Here is a 25832-nt window from a genome sequence, read left to right on the forward strand (position 1 = left end):
GATATGACAATGGTTCCAATATGAAAGGCAAACATTCAGTACTCAGAAGAGAATTTTAGAAATAAATTCCCGAGCCTTCTATGTTTCTTGCAGTAGTCACTCACTGAACCTTGTCATTAACGATGCAACCACAAGATCTCAATACACCGTTTCATTTTTTTTCTTTTTTGTGTAGTTAAAAAGTTTCTGATTTGTCCTGCGTCAGTTCAACGTTGGGCCATACTAAAAGAACAAAACCGTTAAGCACCACAAGGTTGGAGAGCCGAATTGAAGCTCTGACGTCACTTAGATATTAAATAGTGGAGGTTTGTACCTTACTTCAAATAAGTAACGACAATAGAACATATAGAATGGTCGTCCACTATACTCTATGTAGAGCAAACCAGCTGCGTTACTTTCCTTTGCTCACTCGTTATCTGTGTAATGCTGCTTTCGGTATGGGCATTACAATCTTGTTATTATTCTGAAATATTTAATGAAGTTCATGTTAATTTTTGAAGATACCTTGTTCTCAACCTAGTTACAGAAGCTGAGTTAAGAGGACTTGGAATATGGTCTGGACCATAACAGAAATCAATGTTGATAGAAGAAGAAGAAACAATATTTTAATAGGTTTTATATAAGAACTTCATGTGAAATAATTGTGTGTATGGTTATTCTGTTAATTTCATGACGGAGAGAAAATATCAGCAGATTATGTGTCTGTAAAAGTAAGTTAGGGGCTCCGTCCCCCTTTCTCTAATAACACTAGTTAACAAAGGTTTTGTTATATAAAAGGAAATACCTCTTCTTAAAGGAAATTTTTGCGCTGAATTCGAATATGCACTCGGTTTTTCTCCATCACGTACGATTTTCCCGTAACAGAGGGATTTTCGGGAAAATCCCTAAAAAATTTCCCTTTTCGTTTATTTTACACCCCAAGATCTTGTCCCCTTGCATATACTAACATATAAATTATACCTAAGTATACTTTGATTCATATTTAACAAACCCACCAAGTTTCGTAATAATCGCTTTATTCTTTCTAGAGAAATAAATATGTTTGTATGTATACTGTGTGTACTGTTTATTGCACCTTATAGTAATGCTTTCAGATCTCTTAAGTTGAGGTAAAACGTTTTGCTTTATTACCACAAACACATATATAAAATATAATACAATATAATTTACAAGTGCGACAATTTACAATAAACAATAATACAAATGTACCAAAAGGTCATGAAAAGACAATCAAAACTATCACAATATATGAAACTTCCATTGGGTTACAAAAACGTACACTACTTCCTTCTTTTGTAAGAAACGTTGCATTCTCTAACAAGACCCCAACAATAGTCCCCCATCATTGAAGGATCCCATCGTCCCTGGTACCTTTTCTCCATTGCCATTATATCTTGGTGGAATCTTTCCCCCTGTTCGTCGCTGAGAGCACCTAGGTTAGCAGGAAAGAAGCTGAGGTGGGAGTGCAAAAAGTGGATTTTTAAAGACATCCTACAACCCAACTCTTTGTATTTCTGTATCATGTCCTGTACGATTTCTGTGTAACTCTCAGCTTTGTTATTGCCCAGAAAGTTGCGCACAACACACTTAAATGCTGTCCAGGCAGCTAGCTCAGCACTGTTTAACTTGCTGTCAAAGCTATCATCAAGCATTAATTTCCTAATTTGGGGACCAATAAACACTCCCGCTGAAATCTTAGCATCACTCAGGTTAGGGAACTTATCTCGCAAATACTTGAAACCTTCACCAGATGTGTCCATAGCTTTGACAAAGTTTTTCATAAGTCCTAACTTGATATGAAGTGGCGGTAGTAATATCTTATTAGGATCTACCAAAGGAGCGTATTTGGCGTTGCATTCTCCAGGTACGTAATTCACTCTAGGTTCCCATTCCTTCACTTCATAATGTTTGTCATCAGCTCGGCTATCCCATAAACATAAAAAACATTGGTACTTCGTGTAACCGCACTGCAGTCCTAATAAAATACCAACTACCTTGAGATCACAACATATTTGCCAACAATGGTCCTTGTAATTTATAAGATTTAGCAAAGTTGACATGGTGTCATAGGATTCCTTAATCTTCACTGAGTGCGCAAGTGGTATAGAAGGTTTTTTATTTCCATTATGTAAAAGGACAGCTTTAAGGCTGACCTTTGACGCGTCGATAAATAACCTCCATTCTTCTGGAACGTAAGGAATTCCTAGCTCCGCCATCAACCCATTTATATCCGTACATACGCACACATTATCTTGCATTGAGAAATAGCTTGAAAATTGAACATGCCTTTTCCTGTACACTGATATGTTCGTTTCTGCATACAATAAGTTCCACTGCTGGAGCCTTGATCCCAGAAGTTCCGCCTCTTGTTTTGTCAGGTGCAAATCACGGACTATGTCATTAAGTTCACATTGCCGGATGAAATGTGGCTCGCGAACACAGTCAGAGATGAACGTTGGATCCTTGGATGTACATGTTGATGTCGATGGTTCATCAAGGTCATGATCATCATGAGTCTTTTGGCCATATCTCTTCCCAGTTGGTAGGGGGCTCGGGAAGTGGAAGTTCATCCCCGTGCGGAATAGGTCTAATTGCGGATTTAACGTTGGGATAACTTATTGTGTATTTGCTTTTTTTAGAATGTCCCTTAACTACTGTGAGACAAAAATAACAATCATCCAGATGGTTGGTGGGTTCTCTCCACACCATTGGTACAGCAAATTTCATGAACCTCCGTTTCCCTTTGGCCCATGCAAGTAAAGTGACGTAGCACGACGCACAAATTATGTTGGGTGCCCAAGTTTTGTCCTGATCTCCCACACGACATCCGAAATATATATAATATGCTAGTTTCACCGATGGCGTAATGGATCTACACTGTCCTTTAACTACAAACTGGCCACACACATAACAAAAACTATTTGGTGAGTTAACACACGAACGCCGTCCTCTTGACGCCATTGTACTGATCACAAACTAAACTTCTGGTCTTAGTTGGGTATAATGCCGTTAAGATCAAACATGAAAGCACTCTTAGCAGCAAAGACAACTTTGAAAGTGAAGTACTGTTAAACCACACGTCAATATAAAAATGTACAAAACTCCCTCACCAGGTGTCAAGAACACAAGAAAGAAAGAAATGCGCGGGGGGAGGGGGAAACGATACCGTAGTGGAAAATTCAGACTGCATTAGTTCATTGTTGTCAACAATGAGTCTGTATTCCATTCTTTCTTTCTTTTGCATTCTGTTACATTTGATAACAAATATTGATAACCATTTCATGAACAAAACGAAAAAACTTGGAGAATTGTATATATATGTATTAAGATATACATATACTGTACGTTTAAAAAAATATACGTTGGAAGTACATTCTATTTTTATACACGTTTCTAATTTACAGAGAGCAATACAAGTGTGTTGTTGACTATTGTAAATATTCATTTTTATGTCTGTGTTTGTAGTAATAAAGCAAATCGTTTTTACCTCAACTCAGGAGATCTGAAAGCATTACTAGACCTATCAGGTGCAATAAACAGTGCACACAGTATACATACAAATATATTTATTTCTCTAGAAAGAACAAAGCGATTTTTACGAAAATTTTAGGGTTTATTAAATATAAATCAAGTTATACTTAGGTATAATTTCTATGTTACTATATGTAAGGGGACAGGAGCTAGGGGAATAAAATATCTGAAAAAGGGAAATTTTTGAGGGAATTTCCCGAAAACCCCTCTGTTACGGGAAAACTGTACGTGATGGAGAGAAACCGAGTGCATATTCGAATTCAGCGCAAAACGTTCCTTTAAGATCAGGTGATTTTTCTCATGTAACAAAAAAAAACTTTAAATTTGTTAACTAGTGTAATCCGGGATAACGACAAACACCAAATTCATGTAGCATTTTATATTTACATTTAAATCTCAAAATTAATGGTAACTTCAAGTAAGCTGCTTGTTTCGATGATTTTTCATTTTGTGATTAAAAGTGTCAACTAGTTCGTTCAGTAAAATTCATATTACATGCACAATAAGAAAATTTATTCTATCACTATAGTAACATATGAGAATAAAGAGCCAAGTAGTCACACTGGAAGTCTTTAATGTTGTTAGATGTATACAAGTAAGGTAAGATGGTTTGGTACGTCATTTCTGGAACAGCTGATGCATGATAACATGAACGTAAGGAACTAGAATTAATATGTACCGGTAAAAGGAATTGTAGTTCTTCGAAAGTAAAGTCCAATGGAACGATTTATGTAAAGAGTATTAGTTATTGTTATTACTAATGAGAATAAGTGATGATGAATTAATCTATATGAAAATAGTACGAATGTTGTTAAAAGTAAATAATGCTACGCGCAATATATAAACAATTTAATTTACCTGGTTATATTTAATTCGTTTCAAGAATGATTTTTTCCACCGTCATCTTGTAACAAACACATATTAAATACTATTGTACTTACGTTAAGATGAAATACGACGTTCTTATCATTAACCTACTTCTATCTAACATATATCTAGCAAGATCTTCTGATCCAATTACGTCACGATTCAAAATTTTCACCACCGTGCGTTGTGATATATTTAAGATTTCATCATGCCTCTCTAGAATTCAAAGATTTGGATGCAATATCGGATGCGTTATCACATTTAGAGGTTACACCTCTATGGCGACCATGGGCCTACAGTTTCGCGGCGCATGCCCATGTCGTCCGTCGCGAGACTGTATCAAAGTAAATTTGTTGCGCAATAGGAAGAGAGAAAGAAATCCGTAAACAGAGCTATAACATCTGGTATGACTTTACTCCACATAAACATAGTAAGCGAGTCTCCAAAGCATTGATTCTCATGTGTTGGTTGCAGTGGGGTTTCTTAAAAATATATCTGAGTACATTGAGAGGAGCAGAAATGGTACAAAGTTTCAATCTTCCTTAGTTGATGAGATGGAGTTAGCATCAGTATTAGATATGGATTAGATAGATAGGTAATAGAGTGCAAATTCGAAGTCGAAGAAGAACAGACAGTTTCAGTACGAGACAGGGGATGAAGCTATTGAAGATCTACAAATAAGATACAAGATCGATTTTTATTACAAAGTTCTAGACGTGATCCCGTTAACTTTAAGAGAAAGGTATGAGCAACTTAAACATTACAGCGAGTATTTCGATTTCCTTTACGATATAAGTAATCTTAAAGATATGCCACCTGAACTTTTGTCTGAAAAGTGTACTAAACTTGCCAGCATTTTAACACACGGAAAATCGAAAGATATTAATCCTAGTGATTTGAAAGAGGAACTGAAAGTGTTATCCTCTATAATTAAACTTAAAAGTTCAACAAAAGATACTTTAAAATGAATTAAGGAACATGACTTTGCTCCCAATGCCAGTACTGCACCTAGCGGTAATAGTGGCATGTGGAGAAAGAAGTTTTTCGAAACTTAATCTTATTAAAAACTACCTGCGTTCTTCTATGTCTGAAACACGCTTGAGTAGTCTAGCGATGATATCAACAGTACACGAATTGGCTGGAACATTGACTACACGAATGTCATAAGGGAATTTGCTCATTTCAAAGTAAGAAAGGCTTCTTTCAATTAAGGTATGTTTTATTTATGTATATTGTGTTTTAGTACATTATAAGGCTTAACCTAATCACTTAGTTTTGCCGTAATACCTGATTCACCATAGCCTATTATCTTCATGCTCCATATTCTATTGCAAACACGTTTTGATATAAAATAAGCTTAAAAATCAAAATTCTTAGTCATGACTAAAGTATATTTTTTAAATTTCATTTTCTATAAGCGCTACTGTATATCACAAATATACAGTGAAATTGAGCATATTTTATATTGTCACGTATGGTGTTGTTTAAATATTACGTAAGCGTTCGAGAGACGTAAGTCATTTTCTGTTTACTTTTCCATTTCATCTTATTACTTTTTGTGGCACTTGAACGTCTTCTGTCAAAATAAGGCTTGCGGTTTAAAGGGGTGGCATGTGAAAGTACCGCCCAGGGCGGCAAAACTGCTAACGCCGGCTCTGATAGCAATGCAAGTAGGTGCTAGTCCTTGGTACTCTTAAATAACGAAAGTATAAGAACAGATTTGATTCCTTGCTCATGCATCTTAAAATTATGTCTGGAAAATTGTGTGTTCAGATTATTTAATAACAAATTTGCAAAACAAATACACAGAGAAGATATTAGTGGTAACAGAAAGGCAATGAATAATGAGGTTTGTTTTGCAAAAATGTATAGAAACTGGGGATCAATGAACAACTCATATTTTGAATTCCACACATACTATTAAATAAATGTATGTTATTACTCTTAGAAAATGAAAGATAGTAAATACTACAAGTATATGCTACGACATTTAAAAAATGTGCAATTGCAATGTTAATCGCTTTGAATTGCAATTAAAACGCAATTCCTGTAACTCCAGGGGAAGACAAATAACCAATACGTACTCACGCAACGGCACATATTATATGGCACCATTTTTGATATGAGCCACTAATCATACAAAAACTTTACATTTCCAAGTGAAACTATATACATTAAGAGGTCACTTCAAAAAAGTGGGGGAGCAACAGTCCCCTCTTGCCCCTCTAAGCAGCACCCCTGGAATCAGACAGAAACACTGAGAACAGTTAAAAAATGCATGTGCTTTTCAGTGCAACCCGAACCCACAATAAACCCCGCCCTGTAATATGTAATATAATAATTCTGAACTTTGTTCGACAATTTAGTTTTCTGGCATATTATATATCCGATGATATTGTTTCTGTCTAATAATAATAATAATAATAATAATAATAATAATAATAATAATAATAATAATAATAATAATAATAATAATAATAATAATAATAATAATAGATAAATCAAATGCTGGCTACTGAACCTTCTTTCCCATTATTAGTAAATTAACATAAAGAACAATAGTACGTTACTACTCATGTCGAATTTTAGGTCAAATCCCATTTTTCCTTTACAAGTATTTAAGATATAGCAAGGAATGCCAACGTTTTATTAGCAAACGTAACTGACAAGTTTTGTAGTGGTATTGCATAATATTGATATAATATAGTAATTATTTATTTTCTTACATAATGAAGTACTGAACCAGTGGTACCATCTTATGAAGTTCACAAGATCACGTGAACTACTAAATGAACTACAAAATATTTTAATAACTGACTAACTAACTCTATGGCCTATGGAACCCGGAGTTCAATGCCGCGTTCACAAAAGCTCTCCACTGACTTCTATCCTTAGCCAACTGGATCTAGTTTCTACTTTGTATTCCTATTTCTGCGAGATCCATCTTAATATTGTCCTCCCATCTGCGCTTAGGTCTTCCTAATGGTCCGATTGATCTTCCAGTCAAGACTTCTTCCAGTGAAAGCATTTCTACTTTCTTCTATCCTAGCTACATAATCTGCCCACCTAAGCCTCCTAGACTTGATGACCCTAACAATGTTGGGTAAACCGTATAAGTTATGTAGTTCCTCGTTATGAAGTTTCCGCCATTCCCCATTCCAGTTTCTCTTGGATCCGAATATTCGTCTTAGGATCTTCTTCTCAAACACTTTCAGTCTATATTCTTCCCTCAGAGTAAGCGACCATGTTTCGTGACAATACAGAACAACAGGCATGTTCGGCCGCATTTCATCATTCTTTTGTTTTGTATCTGGCAACGCTGGACGATTGATAGTTCTTTACAAGTGTCAACGTGGCGTGTGTGACTGCATAGTGTGTAGTTGCTTATGTATAGCAATTAGTGTATTTAGTTGTGTGTTTACAATATAATAAATAGTATATTGTGCAACAAACTTTGTGTTCAAAATAATACAGTCCACGAACACTAAAGTGGTCCTTACCGACCGGATTTTGTTCCAGTTGTGCATGTGCGTGGTTTGCGAACTTGTGGCGCAGTATCTTCATTTTGTAGTGCATTGTCAAAGTGGTGCAGAATTATAACAATGGAAGAGCTCATAGGTAAGAAAACTGTACTTAAACGTGAAGTGACAAGATTAATACATAAAGTGAACGAGAATAAAGACAAGCCTAACTTCAGTATCAAGCTGTACACTGAACGTGCTACGCAATTACATGGCGATTGCACAGAGCTCATTACAAAGTTCATTTCTGTGGGTGGTGAAAGTGAGTTTGCAAAATATGACGGAGAATTTAATGAAGTGCAAAATAAGTTGGACTCTGTCTTAGAAATTTTGTACAATATGCAGTCACCTAATACTGAACAGGTAAATACATCTAATAAACAGTGCACAGATGTAAAGTTGCCAGACTTAGAACTTCCTACATTTTGTGGTAGAGTGCAAGATTGGCTATCGTTTCGTGACTTATTTGTAGCTGCTGTTCATAATAACAATCGATTAGGAAATGCTCAAAAGTTGCAGTATTTGAAGACAGCTGTATCAGGGGAACCTGCTATATTGTTGCAGTCTATTTCCATATCTGATGATAACTATAAAGTAGCATGGGAGTTACTTAAATCAAGATATGAAGATGTGAGAGAGCTAGCAAATCATATTTTGAGCAAGTTGATTACTCAACCAGCTGTGAAGAATGAGTCATCAGGTGAGTTACGAAGATTGGTTGACAATAGTGTTCAGTGTGTGTGTGAACTTAAATCCTTGGGCCCATGGGCGGCGATTAGGGGGGGGCAAAGGGGGGCAGTTGCCCCCCCACTTTTTTGAAGTAACCAGTTAATGTATATAATTTCATTTGGAAGTTAAAGTTTTCGTATGTATTACTGTTTCATAGAAAAAAAATGGTGCCATATAATATTTGCCGTTGCGTGAGTACGTATTGGTTTTCTTCCTGTGAAGTTAAGAAAGCTACAAGAATTGCGTTTTAATTGCCACGGAAAATAACTCAAAAAATGACCTATTGGAGCACAACAATTCCAGCATTCAGGGATATAGAAGCAAAACTTGTTAAATCCATTTTTCAATTTTCTCAGGAAACGAGGAAGTGACGCCCTTTTGTTTCAGAATTGTTGAACATTTTTTTGTTTAGTGGTCACTACTTAATACAAATGAGTGAAATCAACCACTAAACAAAACAAAACAAAAAAAAAAAAAAAGGAAAAAAGAAAAAGAAAGAAAAGTTCAACAATTCTGAAAACATGAGGGCGTCATTTTTTCTTCGTTCCCAGATAAAATTCGAAATTGGATTTAGCAGGGTTTGATTCTATACCCCTTTGTTACAAGGGCTCGATATGTTAGCCATTTTGAAACTAACTGAGAGAACGTTTCGCAAAAAAAAAAAAAAAAAAAAGTATTTCTCAAGGTATTCTTTAATTACACATAAACTGACAGTTCCTAAAATGTCATCTCTTCTCAAAGTAAGGAATATTGATTAAAAAGAGCGTAATAAGAAACAACTTCTACCTTTTTCATTGTTACGAGTGAGTGGTGTGTTTAGGGGTGCACGAGTGTATATACAATGAAATTTAGTGAATTCAACACTATTCTAGGTTTTAGGATTATTTTCTAGTGAAGTGATGGAGTGTGGAGTGATTCTAAGTATTATTGTGTTTTAATGTGTTCCAAGAAAGTGAAAACTGCACCTAATGGCAACGAACATATTTCGGGAAGCTACAAAAGCAAATATTGCTTTAAATGTCGTAGCATATGCTTGTAGTATTTACTGTCTTTCATTTTCTAAGAGTAATAACATACATTTAATTGCATGTGTGGAATTAAAAATTAAGTTGTTCATTAATTCCCAGTTTCAATATAACTTCTACAAAACCAGACTCGTTATTCATCACTATGTTTAATATTATTTTTTCTATTTATTTGTTTTGTAAATTTGTTATTAAATAATCTGATTACACAATTTTCCAGACAAAATTTTAAGATGTTCATGAGCATGGAATCAAATCTCTTCTGACAACTTCGTTGTTTAAGAGCACAAAGGGATAGTACATACTTGCGTTGCTCTTGTCTATTTACTTAATAAAATATGAAATGCGATATACGGTATTTTAACCGAAAAAGATAGTATCCTATTAGTTATACAATCTTTCGTCAAACAAAGTGTTAGAAATAACCAGGGAAACTAACATTGATATACAAATATTCAGATCATGCCTTGCCCCCCCCCACTTTTAACGTCCAATCGCCGCCACTGCTTGGGCCTTCCAGTGGAACATTGGGATGTGATTTTAATTTACCATGTAGGTGAGAAGCTAGATAAGAACACCAGAAAACAATGGGAGCTTTCATTGAAGAAAAACGAACAACCAACTTTCGACCAGCTGAAAGAGTTCATATTACAACGTGCCAAAGCGTTAGCTGCAGTGAGTGCAAGGTCACCGGCAGACACGTCTGCTTTAAAAACAAACAAGAAAGGCAACACGTTAGTGCATCATTCAAGTCCAATTGTGTCGTGTATCATGTGTAAAAATAACCACAAGCTATATAAGTGTCAAGAGTTCATAAATATGTCAGTGAATGATAGGCATAGTTTTGTGAAAAAGAATTCGCTTTGTTTCAATTGTTTGACCTTAAATTGTTCCGTGAATAAGTGTAGTGTGAAGCAGGGTTGCCACACTTGCAACAAAAAACATCATACTTTATTACATTTTGAAAAGAAGGATAAAGTAGATCAAGTAAATTGTTCTCATTCTATAAATCAAAAACTAATTCCTCAGGTGTTGTTGTCCACCGCTGTCATAAGTATCAAAGATAATGCAAATAAGTTGATACAATTTCGTGCTCTTATCGACTGTGGTAGTGAATTGTCGTTTGTAACTGAACGCTGCGTCCAGAAATTACGCATAAACAAAGAGAAAATAAACATGAGCATATCAGGTGTTACTGGTTCTAACGTTGGAAATTCTCATGCAATAGTTGATTTGTGTTTTCAGTCATTGTACAGTGATAATAATATTCATACTAAAGCAATAGTAGTCCCAAGAATCACAAGTAACTTACCCAGAGTAACTATTCAAAATATAGGTAATTGGGAAATTGTAAAACAAGTAAACTTAGCAGATCCACAGTTTAATAAAAGCGGCCCTATTGATGTGTTGTTAGGTGCTGATGTTTTCCCATTATTGTTGCTCAGTGGGAGACACGTAGGTACGGATGGAGCTCCGTCTGCCATTGAAACGGTGTTAGGTTGGGTATTGTGTGGTCAGATTAACTTAACGAATAACACATCAAGTGTTCAGTCATATTTTGTTTCTGTTGATCTCAATAAAACATTACAAAGATTCTGGGAAGTAGAGGAGTTGCCAACTGTACAACATTTATCCGTTGAAGAGCAAAAATGTGAGCAGTATTTTGCTGAAACTTACAAACGTGATGTTGATGGCAAATATATTGTAAAATTGCCTTTTAAAGAAAATGTTGAGCCTCTAGGTGTATCACGGGACACAGCAGTAAAGCGATTATGTCAGATGGAACGTAAGTTACAGAAAGATCCTGATTTATGTAAACAATATTGTGATTTCATGAAGGAGTACTTAGACTTAGGTCACATGGAAAAAATTCCTGATGTAGAACTTGATAAGCTTGTATCTGAATCTTATTATCTGCCACATCATTGTGTCTTAAATGAAAGTAGTTCTACCACTAAATTGCGAGTTGTATTTGATGGTAGTGCTAAAACTAGCAGTGGAGTATCTCTCAATGACAACTTAATGGTAGGTCCAAAATTACAAGATGATATTATCCCATTAATATTAAGGTTCAGAACTCATCCAATTGCATTGTGTGCTGATATAGCAAAAATGTACAGACAAGTTAAGGTAGATCAAACTGATTCTGATTACCAGAGAATAGTGTGGAGAGAAACAGTTGACCAACCTATTAGTGATTTTAGATTGTTAACTGTTACTTATGGAACCAGTTCGGCTCCATATCTCGCTGTAAAGTGTTTGCAACAGTTAGCTGTAGATGAAGGTTATTGTTATCCCAGAGCTGCAGAATTAGTCATGAATGATTTCTTTGTTGATAATTTAGTTTCAGGTGCAGCTGATAGTAGTGAGGCAATGGTAGTGTACTCAGAATTAACAGCATTATTACAAAAAGGTGGTTTCGAATTAAGAAAATGGTCTACTAACGACAGGAATGTGTTAAATAGTATACCTTCTCACTTAAGAGAAACTCAGTCGTTAATTTGTTTTAATGAAGATGAGAATGTAAAAGCTTTAGGCATACAGTGGAATCCATCAAGTGATTCATTTTCATTTCCTATTGTTGTTCCCATTTATAAGTCAGTAATGACAAAACGAATGTTACTATCTGATATTGCAAAATTGTATGATCCGCTTGGTTGGTTATCTCCGGTATCCATTGTTGCTAAATTGTTGCTACAATCATTATGGAAATTAAAAATTGAATGGGATGACGTACTTCCAAATGATATTGCTCGCTCGTGGGAAGCATATTGTCAAGAATTGCCATTGTTGAGACAGATTAAGATCAAAAGGTGTATTTCTTCTGAAAACATTGTGAAATATGATCTAATTGGGTTCTCAGATGCTAGTGAAAAGGCGTATGCTGCAGTAGCATATGTACGTTGTATAGATACATCTGGAAATGTGCAAGTATACCTGATTGCTGCAAAGACCAAAGTTGCCCCTATAAAACAAATATCAATACCTAGGTTAGAATTGTGTGCTGCAGTATTGTTATGTAGGTTAGTCAATACGGTCATTAAGGCAATGTTAATCAAGTTTGAACAGGTTGTCTGTTACACAGATTCTACTATTGTGTTAGCATGGCTTTCTTCATGTCCGAGTAAATGGAAAACATTTGTGGCTAACCGGGTATCTGAGATCCAACAATCAATTTTTATTAAATGGGCGCACACATCGAGCAAAGACAACCCAGCTGATTGTAGTTCTCGTGGTTTGAATCCGTCACAATTAGAGTCTTATTCACTATGGTGGAATGGGCCAAAGTGGTTGATGGAATCAGAGTTACCTATTGTAAATATTAATTGCAAAAATCTAGATTCTGTTCAATGTGAGCAAAAGTCTTCAACTGTTAACATGCACATTAAGGTTGACTGTACAATAGTAGATAAATTTTCATCATTATCGAAGTTAGTTCGTGTTACTGCTTGGTGTAAAAGATTTATTAGGAATAGTAAAAGTAAACAGGAGTTAAGATGTAGTGGACCATTAACTACAAAGGAGTTGTCAAATGCATTAATACATTGGATAAAACAAGCTCAAGAATCAGAATATCCACTTGAGATAAAATACTTACGTATGAAAAAACATTTAACTTATAATAGCAAACTATTGTGTTTAAATCCATTTCTTGATGAAAATGATGTCATGAGAGTTGGAGGTCGCTTGCAAAATGCTAGTGTAACATATGATTTCAAATATCCTATATTACTTCCAAAACATGCTAGAATTACAGAACTTCTTGTAAAATCTGAACATATAAAGCATCTTCATGCAGGTTCACAGTTACTTTTATCTGTTTTGCAACAAAAGTTTTGGATTATTGGTGGTCGTGACTTTGTAAGGAAGATTGTAAAAGGTTGTGTAACATGTCATAAACAGTCAGGTGTAACAGCCTCTCAATTAATGGGTCAACTTCCTGTTGGTAGAGTAACACCAACTCGTCCATTTTTGCATTGCGGTTTAGATTATGCAGGTCCACTAATGTTAAAAAATATGAAAAGTCGAAATTCAAAATTGTTCAAAGGTTATGTAGCACTCTTCATTTGTTTCAGTGTCAAAGCAATCCATTTAGAATTGGTAAGTGATGCTTCAACAGAGTCATTTATTGCAGCTTTGAAACGTTTTATAGCTAAAAGGGGAAAACCTACTGATATTTACAGTGATTGTGGTTCAAATTTCATAGGTGCAAACAGAGAATTAAAATCCTTACTGAAACTTGTAACGAATGGTGATTCAAAAGAGTCTGTATGTAATTACCTCAGTATGCAATCTATAAATTGGCATTTTAATCCACCATCCTCACCTCATTTTGGAGGCATATGGGAAGCTGGTGTAAAGTCTGTCAAGTACCACTTGAGACGTGTAGTTGGTAACACTATACTCACATTTGAAGAAATGTATACAGTTTTGTGTCAGATTGAAGCATGTTTAAATTCTAGACCATTAACTGCTCTATCTTCTGATCCTAATGACTATCAGGTATTAACTCCTGGTCATTTTTTAATTCATGATGCATTAGTAGCAATACCTGAACCAAATTTATGTGAATTAAAAATCAATCATTTGTCACGCTGGCAATTAACTCAAAGATTGGTCCAACATTTTTGGAACCGTTGGCAAACAGAATATTTGTCTCGGCTGCAACAAAGGCCAAAATGGAGGTGTAAACATGCTAATATCAAAGTCAATGATTTAGTATTAGTGAAGGAAGATAAGACATCTCCTCAGCATTGGAATTTAGCAAGAGTAGTTGCTGTTCATCCTGGTGTAGATAATATTGTTAGAACTGTTACTATTAAAACTAGCAAAGGTGTCTTCAAACGACCAATTGTAAAAATTTCTCCTGTTCCATATAATGAAGAATAAATAATATGTAGAATGTGTATTGTAGAGTAATGTGTAGAATTATATGTAGTGTTGAAATGATATTTCAAGGTGGGCGGTATTATGTTCGGCCGCATTTCATCATTCTTTTGTTTTGTATCTGGCAACGCTGGACGATTGATAGTTCTTTACAAGTGTCAACGTGGCGTGTGTGACTGCATAGTGTGTAGTTGCTTATGTATAGCAATTAGTGTATTTAGTTGTGTGTTTACAATATAATAAATAGTATATTGTGCAACAAACTTTGTGTTCAAAATAATACAGTCCACGAACAAGGCATGATTATCGTTTTATATATTTTAAGCTTCAAATTCCTTGACAGGATTCGCGACGACAAGAGATTTTGAACCGAATAGTAACACGAATTCTCTAGTTTTAGTCGACATTTAATTTCTTCATGAATATGATTCTCGTCTGTTAATATTGATCCTAAATATTTAAAACTATTCACTTTATCAAAAGTACAGTATTTTAACTCATCCATAATTTGCCGTATTACGGTTCCAGAACAAAGTTGAATAAGAATGGCGACAACGCATCTCCTTGTTTCAGGCCATCTCGACATGAAAGCTCGTGGACAAAAATTTTCCCACCCAGATTTTACCTTGGGATTCACTTAAACATACCTTAATTAATCTAATTAGCTTTTTCGGTATTCCCAATTCTGTAAAGACGCTGTACAGTGTTTCCTAACCGAGTCGTAATCCTTTCTAAAATCAATAAATAGTTGATGTACCGGGGTATTGTATTCCCACTTCTTTTCGAGTATTTGGCGGATAGTAAATATTTGGTCGATGGTTGATCGATTTCGTCTAAATCCGCACTGATAATCTCCAATAATTTCATCTACGTATGGGGTCAATCTTGCTAATAGAATGTTTGAAAGGATTTTATTGGATGTTGACAGAAGAGAAATGCCTCGATAATAATTATTACAGTCAGTTTTGTCGCCTTTCTTGTGAGTTGGAACAATGATTGATTCTTTCCTCTCTTGTGGCAATTCTTCCTTGTTCCAGATAAGGAGAAGGAGTTTGTGTATCTTGTTCCACAATCTTTCGTCTCCAGCTAAAATTAACTCAGCTGGAATTTCATCTACACCCGGAGATTTGTGTTTCTTTAATTTCTTTATAGCGTTTTCTACTTCTATTTGGTTGGGTTCTGGAATATACGGTTCAGCGGTGCATATCTCTCTTTCTCCACGCATGTTAGTTTTTGGCTGCATGTTAAGCATATCGTCAAAGAAATCTTTCCATCTATTTATGATGCTATCAGTATCCGTGAGAACTGTTTCGTCAGATTTCTTTAATATACGTATAAGCACAAGGTAATCAAGGCCTTTCTTAAATTCGTTGATTCCCTTATACATGTCCCGAATGTTTTTAATTTTACTATTATCTTCAAGTTCTTTAATTTTAGCTTTCAAAAATCGCGTTTCTTTGTTCTAAAAGTTTTGAAAGTTTCTCACCTGTTGTCTAAAAAAACTTTGTGTGGTTATTTCATTCGGATTTTGTAGCGAACGTAATTTTGCCTGTTTTCTCTTCTCTGCCAGTTTAATGCATTCCTGATCGAACTATGGGTTGTTCCTACGTATTTCCACGTGTCCCAATTTTTCTCTTGCTGAAATTTGAATGCTATCTCTAATTTCAATCCAAGTATCCTCAACATTAGTGCACTCCGAATCTTTTAAAGCCGAGAATCTATTCGAAACTTCAATCTGATATTCTCCTCTTACTTGGCTGTCTTCTAATTTCTTCAAATTAAAACTCTCCGTTTTCAGACATTGAATATTTCCTTTGTTCAACGATAATCTCTCTCTTATTATCACTGCTACCCGGTAGTGATCAGTGTCGCAATCAGCCCCTCTAAACGACCGGACATCAATTATGCTATAGGGCATCAATTGTCTTCTTCTATCTACTAAAACATGGTCAATTTGATTATGTGTTTTTCTTTCTGGTGAGGTCAAAGTGTATTTATGATCGTCGTGACGCGGGAATCTTGTACTATTCATGATAAGGTTTTTGGATGTTGCAAAGTTCATGAGTCTAACACCGTTGTCATTACTTTTCTTATGCAGACTTTCGTTTAAAAATAACTTGTCGTACCTTCGCATTGAAATTCCCTAACAGAATTTTCATATTGTATCGTTGGAGTTGGTCAAATATCCGTTCCGCCTCGTAAAAACTGTCTTTTATATCGTCACCCTTATCTTCTGTTGGAGCATGTACATTTAAAACAATAATATCACACCACAGACCCTTAAGAGTAATAAAAGAAAGTCTGTCAGTAACAAATTCAACCCGCCTAATTGCTGATATTATTCGTTTGTGAACGAAAAACCCTGTTCCCATTGGTGATTTTTATTTCCTTCCCCGTAAAAGAACGTAAAATTTCAGGAATTCACAGTTCCATTTCATTCCCACCTAACTTCCTGAACTCCTAAGAGTCCTGCATTTCTCTAACTCACTCGTTACGGATTTTAACGCGCTTGCCCTATAAAGACTTCTAATATTCAATGTTCCAAATCTCATGTCCCTGCTGAGGTCGTGCCAAGTTATCAGTCCTTGTCCGAGGCTCCTGTGAGTGTTTCTGATCAAGTGTCTTTTTTACATGATGATGTTGTTAGCCTTACCCAAACTCCCAAGCTGGAGTATCACTCCTTGTCGTCTGTCCGCGACTGCTTATCCAGTATATACGCTGCTAACCTCTATATCTAGAGGCCTTCTCGATCTGCAACCTGAGGATGCGGTGCCGTGATGACAAGAACCCACGTCACACGGAGTATATTTCAATATGTTAATTAATAATAAGTAACCTTAAATTCAGAACTTTCATTCATTAAAGGAGCAGTTCGACTTAGAAATGCATTTTATACAATTTATTTCCATTTGTAGAGTTGAAAATTCTAAAAGGAATGGTGTTTGTTTGATCGCGATACGTTCAGTCGTTAGCGAGTAACAGAGGAAGAAAGATTTTCTGATGACGTCATAGGTGGGCAAGGAGCGAGAGCAGGCTTACATACTACACAGTGCCAAGCATTTCGTTTGTGAGAGGTGCGGTGGCACGTTCTAAGTGCGGTTTCCTTTTCCAGAACTGATTACAAAGACTTACAAATAAAATATCATCTGCATGTAGAAAATGATATCTGATGGTGGGCTGTACAAACGTTTTTATAATATTATAAAACGTATCCTATAAAACATGAGCTCAGTGTATCAAAAAAAAAAAAAAAAAAAAAAATGGAAACCAATATGTAAATAGACGGCGGACGAGATTGCTGCAACACCTAAATACCTTTTCTTTAATCATTCTTCCGATTCCCAAACATAAGTATGTTCATTTTCACGTTTTGTTGCAATTTTTAACGCTGACCCTATAATTTTGTGCTTCAAGGCATGTACAGAAGCGTAACATATCAGGCAAAAATCAAATAACATCTGTAAAGTTTGCCAGAATACGAAAAACACTTCACCGGTTAAATTTCTTTTATTCTCATAGCTGTCCGCGGAACAACTCTCATCACCCGTTTCATCATCATTGCCACATGATACAGATAAATTAAACGATGGATCAATGTCTTGTGGAACAGTCATCGTCACTGATTCCTTCTACAAGCCGGTATATTTCACTTCCTAATTCACATTGTATAACTTATTTCTAAAGCAGTATCTTCAGAATCATGAGTGACATCGTCTCTATTACCCTCTAATGCCTCGTCTTGACTACAACCATCAATTGCGTCTTGTACGATATTTGTACGTTGGTAACTGGACATAGATCGGTGCTTGTTCAATGGCTCGGATTTTAAACCTTTCAATAATATACTCGAAACAGCATTCTTTCTCAGTTTGCGTGTAAATAATTCTCCTGGCATTAGCCAGAAGTGGATCTAGACGGTAAAAACTCAGGGGGGGGGAGTCAGAACCCAGACTATGATATGTATATCATGTTTACTAAAAACTTTTAAAAATATTTAAATAATAGCTTAAATCAATTTTGTCACTCAAAAACTGGGGGACCTAGGCCTCCAGCCCCAGCATAGATCCGCCACTGGCATTAACTTTCCTTTCAGTAAACTTGACTTCTCGAAGGCAGGCTCTTCAAGATGTTTGGAACTCGAGTGATTTTATTTGGTAATTTTTTCCCATTGATTTTCTTGGCCCATAATTTATGTCGATCTGGTGATTTCTCACGACTTAGAAACGTAAGAAAAGATACTTTACGTCCTCAGCTTCAATTGCGCAAGAATTACAACCGAAAACATAGCAGGTGTTAGGCATTTCTACTTCACTTCACAGACACAGCACGCGCTGTACTAACACGTGTTTTCTACTTCACACTAGTGTTTCTTTCAGAAAAAAAATCCGGGGGGGGGGAGGGACACTTAGTATTCGGAGAGGCACATTATTTTTACACAGTACTATTATATTTATTACATTATAGACGTATTATTTTGGTCTCCTCCGGGGGAATCTCTCAGATCTCCGGGAAACAGTGCCACCCTAAAAACATGTCTGGAAGAAACACTGTTTCGCACAACAAACGTAATTACTGCTCTCTCTCTACTCTTTTTTATACTAATGCTATAGAAAAAACAACTAACAAAAACTTCCCTCAAGAATTCAACACAGAGCAAGACTGCTAACAAATCCAAAACACAATCTATTAAATCCAATGCACTATTAAAGGTTTATCAGCTGCGTACAAGGGAATGGTTGCTGACTCACATTGAGTTTTTCGCGTATCCCACCTATGACGTCACCATTTACGATTCATCAAAAACAAATGCCTGTAGACGGCCTATCAAGATATAAAAAAATATGGGTCTCTTATTTTTTGTTTCTCTTTCTATTGCACCAAACTTGTTTTTAACTCGAACTGCTCCTTTAAGAAGTTAAGTAGTTACTATAATTTCAAACATATGCAGTAGCCAAACTATATTTTGTATTTTAAATACAAATATTAAGCATATTCTTCACTTTAATTGATCAATATTGAGAAATTCGCAAAGAAGGCTGTTTCTGAACTTCCGTTACATTTCACAAAATATATTTTTTTTTTAATCTTAAAAGAATCGAAATTAAATTCCTATTTGTCTGGTCACATACAGAATAAAGTTACAAAAGGCTACAATTATCCCTGGAAATTAATGTTGTCACCCAATTCGAACATTTTAAAAGCGCATAGTGTCTAATGTATTGAAACTTCAATTCTTATCGATGGTATGATACGCTGTAAATAGTTGTATAGAACATAGAGATAATTCCATTAAAATCCTTCTATGGTAGGGAAACCATGTTAGACATGGAGTTGGAGGGCGCGAGTGGTGGTGTTGAAATTGTTTGGGCCCCTGAGCACAAAGCTGATGTCAGAAATCGGGTCTCCACCATGAGGCTCCAGAAATCGGGGTCCTAATGTTTGGGTAGGAATCTCTTCTATGTGTCTATTAAACATGAGTTGTTGTACGAGGATGGTGGCGTTGGAAAGGATCGGGTTGTCTGAGCACAGCGGTAATGTCAGAGTCTGGCAGGGTTTTCTTGACGTAGGAAAATCGGCTCCATACTCTTTCCACAACTTTTCTCCAAGTGGATTTGTATACAACCAAAGGTAGTTTTTTCAAGTTTAACAGTAAGTCCAAAATAAGTCTCTTGAAAACAGCTCTTATTTGTAAAAGAATATTTAATGATCGCTTTTGGCTGTTGCAATGGTCTGTCCAAGCAGCTTGATATCCCGTAGTATAACAACAGGATACTTTTATTATATGTTAAAAAAAAAGAAGTAAAGAAAAGAAAAGAACAAAGGAAAAACTTGGTAAGGTGAGTGTAGGGGATGCCGAATTCTACTTCGCCCCCCCAAAGTTGTAGAATTCCCCTCCAAAATATTTGTAGATATAGGTAAAACCATCTATCTATCTATCTATCTATCTATCTATCTATCTATCTATCTATCTATCTATCTATCTATCTATCTATCTATCTATCTATCTATCTATGTATCTATCTATCTATCTATCTATCTATCTATCTATCTATATATATATATATATATATATATATATATATATATATATACAGGGGCGGCTCCAGGATATGATCAAGGGAGGGTCTAAACCATATTTTGCCGTTTTATCCAGTGTAAAGCAGGATTGAAGCCAATTTAATCCAGTGTATACCTGAGCGTCAAGAGGGGGTTATAGCCCCTATAGCCCCCCTGGATCCGCTACTGTATATATATAGGGGATGTCAGTTTAATATGAGCAATCCGAAAATATGAGCAGCACGAAGCTTAAACTCACACAGCGCACACATACCTTGCGCAAGAGGAAAACAACGAAGTTGGTAGCATTGTTTGGAGTTTCATGAATTTGCAGAGAGGAGCCCAAGTTCGTTCGTTGCAGTTATTATGAAATAAAAGACAATTTTACAGGTACCTAGAATAAAAACATGTAGCTTTTTAGAGCTATAGTTAAATCAGGGTAATGGATAATAAGCTAAAACTTGGTATCTATGCGTTGTATATAATTTGTCACTAGATTTATAGTCAGTTCTGTCCAGGAATACAACGCCAGTCTTTTGTTCACTTCTTTCCTATAAACAGAGTTGCCAACTACAGCATGTTAATGTATCATTAGCAGTCGGTGAAATATGAGCTTTTGAATTCAGTTTAATATGAGCACATACACATTTTTTTTTAACTAATAAGAGAAATGAACATGATGAGCTCTTCCAGATGTTAACTAAAGTAGATATTTCGTAATGACATAATTTGTAATAACATGGATGATATGAATTCTACAATCTTCAACTTCATAACAGCAATGTACAGTATTTACCAAATTAGAATTTGCTGAAATGATCACGAAAGCGTGGAATACTAATACTACTGTTGGAATTGCTTCAAGTGCGATTAAAGCAAACGGACTGTGGCCAGTAGATGTATATGCTATTGCTGGTTACGCTTATGTTGCAGAGAATTATTCTTTCGATGTTTCTCAAGAGTCATTTGCTGGTAATAATGACCCAGCAAGCTCTTCTACACTAGCTAATGTTGCTATAGTGCACACATCACAAACAATAGATCTACAGGCCAAGGACTTCCTTGTTTGGCAAACACTGAATTTCAACCTGGACCATCAATCGCCTCAGGAAACACTATCAACCAAGTTTCTCAAACACCTCGGAAAATTATCAAATCACTGTTTTCCTCTGCCTACTATTCAGAGCTAAAGCAACAGAAAAGGAAGACATAGAGGAAAAGCACGAGAACTTACATCAAGGCAATTGATAACACAGCTTTAGTCAAAATGCAATTCAAAAGGAAGACTTCCTGCAAAGGTGAAGAAGCAGACATCCATAAATAAATCTAAAGCACAAGTGGATACTAATAGTTTTATTAAAAAAAAAAAAAAAAAACACACACACCAGAAATGCTTCGTTAAGAAAGAGGACAGGCTCATCCATAAAGTGTGAGGAGAATGATAGTATTTGCCATATTTTTGAAGGAAAATTTAGTGAAGACTCCTAAAGGGAAGAATGGATGAAATGTGATATGTGCCAAGACTGGTATCATGTTTTTTCTGTGAACGTTCAGTGCTCTGAGTTCTTTCTTTGTGATTATTGTAGAAGATTTAGTACCTAGTTATTTACGTCTAACCAATAGACAGGACTCTTGAAATGAACTGTTTTATGTGCATGTGCAACTATCTTTTGCTCGTTATTAATCATCTACTTTTTTCCTTCTTTGTACATTTTTGTATCTGCTTTATAAATATTTTATGTGAAAATATTAAAAAAGAAACGCTGCTCATATTTGCCCTATGAAGTGCTCATATTACCCTTGTACTACGGAAAATATGAGCACTGCGCACCTACTTTACTAACCTGCTTATTACTCACGAACAAAAGTATGTAGAACCTTGTACTTTTTAGCGTTTGTAGACGAAAGATTAGGCTTTCTTTTGGCGATACTTTTTACTTTCTGTAATACATTATTTTTGAGATATATTAGAATTTTCAGTAACTACGCTCATATTTAACTGACTTCCCCTATATATATATATATATATATATATATATATATATATATATATATATATATATATATATATATATATATATATATATATATATATATATATACATATATATATATATATATATATTTATATATATATATATATCCGGTTTCAAATTTAACGTGCAGTTTATGTTTTTCCAATTAGCGAGTTTTCATCGATGTCCTTTTTCATATTCCGCAGAAAGTCACATTTTTTCATGGTACCATTTTTATATTTTCCACTTCCCTCCTCAAATCGAGAAAACACTTGCTAAAATTCCTTGCAAAATTCACTTTTATCTGAGAGACTGGACACTAAGCAATATGTATCAGCACGAAGCAACGACAGGAAAAATGGGTGTGTTGATCGGGATTTAATGTGGTGTGTTTGTGCTTTTTGAAGTATAATGCTTGGATGTTATACAGTGTGTCCGGAATGGGACTGACGGTTTTTAAAAGTATATAGTTTTAATATGGTCAGAGATACAGAAGAAGAACAAAAACTTTTAAATAGAAGGAAAACTCAAAAAGTTTTGTTCAGCAAATTTTCACACTTGAACAACTCTCGGTAACGGTGCTAGTATCGTCGATAAACAGAAATAGCGTCGGCAGTCGAAAAGGCGCAATGCGTGTGGTGGTTTGCAGAGACAAAAAATGCTCAAGTTCAATGAAACTTTCGACGTGTTTACCACAAGGTCCTCCATCACGCAACAATATCTAGGCGTGGAGGGATAAATTTTTATCAACGAGGAGTGTAGTGAAACAACACAGCGGTGGTAAATCACGTGTGTCAGAAGAAAATGTGGAAGCAATAAGAGATTGTTTCTCACGTAGCCCGAGGAAGTCAATTCGCGCAGCGAGCAGGCAATTGGCAATTCCAAAGTCAACAGTGCACGATATGGTACACAAGCGATTACGTTTGCGATAAGGTGCAATTATTGCAAGAAATTAAGCCCAACGATAAGCCACAGAGAGCAGCATTTGCTACTGAAATTCTGGACAGGATTGATTATGACCATAATTTCCTATTGAACATTGTTTTCTCTGATGAGAAAACTTTTCACTTGTCTGACTGTGTTAACAGACACAACGTTAAGATAGGGGGATCTGAGAATCCGCATGCGTACATATTACATTCTAGAGACAGTCTCAAATTGAATGTTTGGTGTGCTTTAACACATAACGCAGTTATAGGCCCCTTCTTTTTCATAGAGCAAACCATAACAGGAAATGTGTTCTTAGACATGCTTCAACACTTTGCTGTTCCCCAGTTACAACATTTACAACATCAAGTGATATTGCAATTGGATGGTGCCCCTCCACATTGGAGCTTACAAGTGAGGGAGTACCTTGATACTGAATTTTCTGCCCGTTGGATAGGCCGTGATGGGCCAAATAGGTGGCCTCCACGCTCTCCTTATGTTACCCCTGGACTTCTTCCTGTGGGGGTATGTGAAAGACCCTATGTATTCTGGTGAAAAGGTGTGCAACCTTGATGAACTGAAGAACCGTATTAGGAATACGATTGCTTCAGTAACACATCAGATGTTACAGAATATGTGGAGAGAGATTGAGTTCAGGCTAGATATTGTAAGAGTTACACATGGAGCTCACGTGGAGTTAACTTAGAATGATTTGTAAGTAAGACCAAATAAACCTTTTGAGTTCTCCTTTAATATACATGTATTTTTTCTTCTGTATCTCTGACCATATTTAAAAACCGTCAGTCCAATTCCGGGCACCCTGTATTTCTTTATAATAGAGTCATTTGAAGTATCCGAAATTTATCGACTAAAGCGTTGATGATAATATGTCGTGTTTAAAGAAGAAAAAAACTCACACGTGCTTCTACTACTAGACACTGGTAGCGCTCTTTGTCCAATATGTAGTATATATCATAAAAGGTTCTGATAGTACTTTCATAACGAAAGGTTTCGCAAACTGAAATAAAAGTACAGGTAAAAATCCATAAGAGAGTAAACTTTTAAAACATGAATAAAGCGAACTCAGAAAAGCTCTTAGTAGCAATTGCGAGGCAAAAAGAATGATGGAACAATGTACTTCTGTTACACACAATCTGAAAAACAGAAAGCAAATTTTCAAACGTTGAGTGACTTTGTAAAGCTACGTAGCACATTTCATGTTCAAGAACGAGATTCCCCATACAACGAAGCATGAACCTCTCATCAATCTTGCAGCATAGTTGGATCTTAGGGACCAAATAGCGAAGTTTATCGCCCATTTGCTAGAAAACGCAACATACAGGAGTACTATAACAGTCGTCGAATTTTAAAAAACGACGGATGAGTGGTTGCCAAATTAAAAATTAGAACACATAAGAGCAAGTCCTGTTCCAAGTGTGATAGTCGATATGTCTACAGTTCTCCAAATACGATCGGAATTTTCACCTTGTTTTCGCTGTCTGAAGGAAAGTGCTCCTCCAGTTGAGTGTTTTTATAAAATAGTACAACTACAACAGACTGATGTGGCATATATATTTACGACGATTAATTATATTCTTCCCTCCCCGATAAACACCACCTTTACGAAGACACTTATGTGTCGGGTGGGGAGGATTGCATGCTACAGTGAAATTTAGAGCTGTGTCGGTGGTAGTTCACTACCAGAGGGGCCACCCCTACCGAATTGGTCTAAATGAAGTAGCCAGACGAAGAGTGTTCTGGGAGAAGGCAGCAGTTCTCCAGTAGCCAAGTTGGCGGAAATCATAGTGATTGGTACGGCAACTTGGACATTAGTCCCAGGCGTGGTCAGAGTGACTTTAACGGCTGGGATACTGCGGGGTGGAAGGCAACGGGAAACCACCACTCTATTTTCCCTAGTTTGCTGGCAGCAAAAAGAGAACATATGAACAACGGTCTTTCGCAGGTCAAAATGTAGTTCCGGAAGTAAAATATCCCCCCATTCGGATCTCCGGGAGGGGGATGGCTTGGGAAGGACTATTGAACGAGAAAGTAATAATGGAGGGAAGACAGACAGAGAAAGAAAGACAGGGAAGAGCAAAAGGTTTAGGATAGGGACATGGAACGTACGTACTATGTTACAGGGAGGAAAATTAGAAAATGTTAAAGAAGAAATGAAAAAAAAAATAGATTTGGTAGGCGTTTGTGAAGTTAGATGGGAAGATAATGGGGTATTGAACAGCGAAGGATATAGAATGTTTTACTCAGGTAATGAA

General features: G+C 35.9%; 1 long non-coding RNA gene across 1 annotated transcript in view; it reads left to right on the top strand.

Annotated features, from left to right (window-relative positions):
- Nucleotides 1-612: 612 nt before the first annotated feature.
- Nucleotides 613-25832, top strand: part of LOC145679833 (uncharacterized) — a 113702-nt gene continuing 88482 nt past the window's right edge. The window contains exon 1 of the long non-coding RNA XR_014130575.1: nucleotides 613-710. This is a non-coding gene — a long non-coding RNA (uncharacterized LOC145679833). The remainder of the gene's footprint in view (nucleotides 711-25832) is intronic.

Source organism: Thermobia domestica, chromosome 2, assembly GCF_964235325.1.
Source record: "Thermobia domestica chromosome 2, izTheDome1.hap1.1, whole genome shotgun sequence".
NCBI lineage: Eukaryota > Metazoa > Arthropoda > Insecta > Zygentoma > Lepismatidae > Thermobia > Thermobia domestica.